The sequence below is a fragment of the Orycteropus afer genome, unplaced genomic scaffold (assembly GCF_000298275.1).
Source record: "Orycteropus afer afer isolate SDZICR_OR568_19922 unplaced genomic scaffold, OryAfe1.0 scaffold00033, whole genome shotgun sequence".
Taxonomy (NCBI): Eukaryota; Metazoa; Chordata; class Mammalia; order Tubulidentata; family Orycteropodidae; genus Orycteropus; species Orycteropus afer.
In genome coordinates, this window is record NW_006921620.1 from 3074749 (window position 1) to 3081227 (window position 6479).

Consider the following 6479-nt stretch of genomic DNA (forward strand, 5'->3'; position numbering starts at 1 on the left):
AACTGCTTACCAGAAGGCTGGTGGTACAAACCTACCAGCCACCCCTCGGAAGGAAGATTGGGCGATCTGCTTCTGTAGAGATACTGCCTCAGAAACCCAAGGAGGGGTCACTGGGAGTCAGATCTGACTCCACATCAGTGAGTTTAGTTTTTTGGTTTTGGCCTTGGCTAAGCAACCATTGGGCCACCATGCAGCCCTTAACTTTACAGAGTGTGGAAAAATAATTCAATCACTTCAGAAGCTTCTGGAGAAAGCCTCTATAGCACAGAAGGAATATTTACCAAGTGAGAGAGGAAGCTATTACTGAAGACCTATCTAACCCACTTCTAGAAGATTTAATTCAATAAAACCAGCAACTCCACCTATCACAACTTTTTTTTTCCTTTGAGTAAAGCCTTATTTGTGGAAAGTGACACCAAAAAAAAGAGCAAACTGGTTACCAAAGAGTTGATTCCAACTCACAGGGGCTCCACGTGTTTCAGAGTAGAACTGAACAGTTAGGAAGGGCTTTTGATGGCTGTAATGTGGAGGTAGGTTGCCAGGACTCCCTTCCACAATGCCACTTGTGTTAGGTGCCCGCAAGTCAGTTTCGACTCAGCAGCCCTGTGCAGAACACAAACACTCCCCGTCCTGCACCATCCTCACAATTGTGGCCATGCTTCAGCCCAGTGCTCCAGCCACCGCATCAGTCCATCTCATTGAGGCCTTCCCTTTTACACTGACCCTCTACTTTACCAAGCATGATATCCTTCTCCAGGCAGTGGTCTCTTCTAACAACGCAGCCAAAGTATGGGTGACACCTAGCCATTCTTGCTTCTAAGGAGCATTCTGGCTTTCTTTCCTCCAAGTCAGATTTGTTCATTCTTCCAACAGGCCATGGTACATTCGATATTCTTTGTCAGTACCACAATTCAAATGCATCAACTCTTCTGTGGTCTTCCTTGTTCATTGTCAATCCCTCACATCCATATGAGGCTCTTGAAAATCCCATGGCCTTTTGGTTGGTAGTCTAGTACAACTGTTTGTACACACCAAGAAAATCAGCTGCTCATGCTGCCAATGGAAGTAAAGATGTTGACAGAAGGAAATATCTGGGCCATTTTGGCAGTGGAGATAATAAATTAGCACCATTAACATGGGATGTGTGAAGGTTTCTGGATCAATATGTAACTTGATTTTTAGGAATATATGGGATTTACTGGCTGGACAAATACCTCATTCAATCTTCATCTCAATCAGCTTTAGGCCCTGGGAAGAGTGAGACACGAGGAGGGTTGTGCATGAGAGGAGAGTGCAGGCTTGATAGCTTTTAGAGTGTCCCCTGAAGTTGCCCCCTACTAGGTGCCTCTTTGAAAACTAAGATGTGCCTAACCGAAGCCATGGTATTTTCAGTAGCTTCACATGCGTGTGAAAGCTGGACAATGAATAAAGAAGATGGAAGAAGAGTTGATGCTTTTGAGTTGTGGTGTTGGCAAAGAATACTGAAAGTACCGGACTGCCAGAAGAACTAACAAATTTATCCTGGAGGAAGTGCAGCAGGAACGCACCTTGGAAGTGAGAATGACTTTGTCTCACCTACTTTGGTCATGTTGTCAGAAGGGATCATTCCTTGGAGAAGGATATCATACTTGGTAAAGTGGAAGGTCAATGAAAAAAGGGGAAGACCCTCAAAAAGCTGGATTGATACAGTGGCTGCAACGATGGGCTCGGGTATAGCAGGGATCATGAGGATGGCACAGAACCAGGCAGTTTTTCTGTTCTGTTGTACATAGGGTTACTATGAGTTGGAGCCAACTCGACGGCATCTAACAACAACAACAACAGCGGCTGCCTTTGTGGAACCTCACACAGCCTGTATTTCTGGGGATTGTCCTAAAATTTGCCCAGAAACCATGCACACTCATTCATTCATTCACTCAACAAATAAATTTTGAGCACTTAACACAGGGCAAGGAGGTCTGGTGGTGTAGTGGTTAAGACATTTGGCTGTTAACCAGAAGGTTGGCAATTCAAACTCACCAGCTGCTCCATGGGAGGAAGATAGGCAATCTACTTCTGTGAAGATTTGTTGTTTGTTGTTGTCATCCAAGGTGGTATTACTACGGAAGTAGATTGTCCAACCTTCTTTCCAACCATAAAGATGTACAGCCTTGGAGACCCAATGGAGGTGGTCATGAGTCAGAACCAGCTCAATGACAGTGAGTTTGGTTTTTAGGTACCACAGCAACATACATACAGAAGGTGAGGATTTAAGTCCTTTCCACCACCGCTGGAACACTCACACACCTTCCACCACTATACCACATTTCCCTTCTTCCATTCTTTTAATATCAACTTTCAGATTAATATTATCTGTAGCACTATTACAAACAAACCCTTTAGTGTACTACTGATTCCATTTCCTTCTTATGCAACTAGTATCCAGAGTTAATACTTGTCTCTCTCTTTTCTTTTTCGCCAAAAACTCTACACTGTAAGTGTAAATCTCTTCTGTATATATTCATACACATCACTCCTTCAATGCCCCTTTTCCAGAGCCTTTCTTCTCCAATCTGGACTGGAAACCTCTAGTTCTGCTGCACAACTTCTCTCATCATCCCTGGGATTACTTTTTACCTCTTAATGGACTAGTTTCTCTGGCTTCTTTACACTCTGAAGAAGTTGAATTCTTTTTTTGTTTGTTTAGTGTTTGCCTTTTGTATCCTGTTGAAGAAGTTCATGCCTACTGCAAAGTTACGAACATTTCCTAAGTTTTCTTCTATAAGTTTTATAGTTTGAACTTTTATGTTTAGGCTAGGACCCATTTTATTAAATTTTTGTGTGTAGTATGAACTAAGTATTGAGGGTTTTTATTTCCATATGAATATCTAGTTAATCCAGCACCATTTTTTTGAAAAAAAAAAAAATTGATCTTTCCCCCAGTGAAATATCTTGGCCTCTTTGTCAAAAATCAATGACCATATATGTGTGGAATATCTATTCTGTTATATTGATCCATATGTCTATTCATATGTCAATACCAGAATATCTTGACAATTGTAACTTTATAGTAAGTGTTAAGATGAGTTGATTGGTATCCACAAAAAAGACATGTTCAAGACCTAACTGCTGGTATGTGAGATGTGATCTTCTTTGGAACTAGAATCTTTACAAATGTAATAAGTCAGCATAAGGTCAGACTGCAGTAGAGTATGATGTGTACTTTTAAGAAGAGATGAGACACGGAGATAGAAATACACAGGGAAGGATACTAGGTGACAACAGAAGCAGAGATTAGATTTATGCTGCCATTAGCCAAGGAAAAGAGCTCTGGTGGCACAATGCCTAAGGCACTTGACTGCTAACCAGAGGTTGGCAGTTCAAACCCACCAAGCGCTCTGCAGAAGGAAGATACAGTTCAAACCCACCAAGCGCTCTGCAGAAGGAAGATAGAGCAATCCACTTCTGTAAAAATTTACAGCCTCAGAAACCCAGTGTGGGTCTCTATGGGTCAGAATCAACTCAATGGCAGTGAGTGAGTTCAGTTTTGGTTGTTAGCCAAGGAATGCCTGGGGCTACCAAACTGGAAGGGCCAGGAAGCTCAGTAGCCTTCAGAGAGGGTATGGTGCTGCTGACCCTCTGATCTTGGACTTCTAACTTCTAGAACTATGAGCATAGATCTCCATTTATAAGCCACCCACTTTATGGTACTTTTTTACAACAGCACTAGGAAGCCAATATAGTAAGTCTTTGAATCAGATAGGTGTGAAACCTCCTTCCATATGTTCTTTTCAAAATTATTTTGGCTATTCTGTGTCCTTTGCACATGTATTTTCACTTGCCATGGTATTTTCACTTGCCACATATGCTTGTGAAAGGTGGACAATGAATAAGGAAGACCAAAGAAGAACTAATGGCTTTGAATTATGGTTTTGGCAAAGAGTATTGAATAATACCATGGACTACCAGAAAAATAAACAAATCTGTCTTGGACGAAGTACACCCAGAATGCTCCTTGTAACCAAGGATGGCAAGACCTGGTCTCACAGAGTTTGGGCATGACATCAATAAAGACCAGTCCCTGAAAAAGGGCATCACACTTGGTAAAGGAGAGGGTTAGGGAAAAAAAAGAAGACTCTCAATGAGATGGATTGAGTCAGTGACTACAACAATGTGCTCAAACATAACAGTGATTGTGAGGATGGCACAGGACCTGGCAGTATTTTGTTCTGTTATGCATGGTGGGTTCGCTATGAGTCAGAACCAACTCAATGGCACTTAACAAGAACTGGTCCTTTACATACCACATAAATTTTAGAATCAGTTTGATTGTGATTCCCTTAATCTATCTGATTACCTTCCTAAACTATGAGAAAACAAATTTATGTTTGTTAAAGCCATCCACTTGTGGTATTTCTGTGATAGCAACCCCAGATAACGAGGACACTAGTTTACAGAAAAACAATTAATTTTGGTATACGGACATCATATCTAATCACTAATTACTTATTAGTTCCAGTAGATAGTTTGTAGTCTTTAGAGTTTTCTATGTACAAAATCACATTGTTTGCAAATAAAGATAATTTTACTTCTTCATTGTTAATCTGTGTATCTTGCCTTACTGCATGGCTAGGACCGTAAGAATAATATTGAATATAAATGTTCAAAGCAGAAATTCTTCATTTATTCCCAGTCTTAGAGGGGAAGTATTGACTTTTCACCATTAAATAGATATTTCATAAAGGCCTTTTATTAAATTTAAGAAATTCTCTGGTTCTCATAAATTGCTGAGAGGTTTTTGTTTTTTTAAAATCATGGATGGATGTTGAATTTTCCCAAATAGTTAGCTGTATGTTTTCCATTTTTATTACTGCTAATGTGATCGATTATATCGACTGATATTTAAATGTTAACCTTGCCTTTCTGTTATAAACACCACTGGATTTGTATATTGCTGCATTCAATTTCCTAATAGTTTCTTAAGGAATTTATCTATGTTTGTGAAGGTTAGTGGTCTATTGTTTTCTTTTCTTGTAATATCTTTGTCTGGTTTTGAAATCAAAGTAATATTGACCTTATAAAAATGAGTTGGGAAGTATACTATCGCATTTTGTTTTCTGAAAGGTCTACACAGCTAAAGGATTGATACTATTTCTTCCTTATATGTTTGATAGAATTCACCAATGATGCCATTTGGGCCTGGGAGTTTTCTTGGTGGGAAAGTGTATAATTATGGATTTAATTACTTTCTGATACAGGGTTATTCAGGAATATTTTGAGTCAATTTTGGAAATTTGTGTGTCTCTCTTAGTTACCTAGTGCTGCTATAACAGAATTACTACAAGTGAAGTGTTGTTATGTGCCATCGAGTGGGACCCAACTCATAGCGACCCCTCCTTGGGTTTCCAAGGCAGTATCACTACAGAAGTAGATTGCTCAACTTTCCTTCCGAGGAGTGGCTGGTGGGTTTGAACCTACAACCTTCTGGTTAGCAGTCAAGTGCCTTTCTCACAGTTTAGGAGGCTACAAGACCAAATCCAGAGTGCAGGCTCTTGGTGAAGTCTTTCTCTCTGTTGGTTCTGGAGGAAGATCCTTGTCTCTTCTGATTTTATGCTCCTGGGTGATCTTCATGTAGCTTGCATCTCTCTTCCCCATCTCTGCTTCTTACCTTACTTGTTGAATCTCTTTTATATTTCAAAAGAGTTTGGCTTAAGACATATCCTACACTAATCTTACCATGTTAATATAACAAAGACATCCTGGTCCTAAAATGGGATTCTAACCACAGGCACAAAAGTTAGGATCACAACACCTATTTTTGAGGGACACATTCAATTCAAAACATTTCACCCCAAAAATTCATGTCCTTGCACAAAAACACATTTACCCCATTACATAATCCCAAAAACCTTATCTGAATCATCTAAATCAAATGTGCATGAGACTTTAGTGATATACCATCCTGGTGCAGAATTCCTTCTCATCAGTGAACCTGTGAAATCTAGATTACAGGTTCTTTCTTTCCAAAATACAATGATGCAACAGGCACAAGGTAGATATTTCCTACAAATGGGAGAAATTAGAAGGAAAAAGGGATAGCTAGCACCAAGCAAGTCCAAAACTCAACAGAACAATTTACCTTTACTCTCAGGGTTTGAAAATAATCCTTTGCTCTCTGAGACCATCTGGACAATGGCCCTGCCATCCAGAATCTGGGTGTCTGCCATACTTTCTAGAGTCTGAGTAAAGGCCACTTGCTTCTGGGCTTCAGTTCTTCCTTCCAGACCTGGTAGGACAGCAACTCTGCTCCCTCAGTTTTGGGTGGCCTCATTCTTCTGGTCTGAGTGTCAACCCCACACCCACAGCCTAGCAGGCCCAATTCTTCTGCCCCTTGGGCATGGCAGACCCACCTCCTCAGCTTTGGGCAGAACTTCATCCCCCTGGCATAGCTTGATGGCAGCCCCACACTCTGGCACCAAGTTGGTAAGGATTTGACTCTT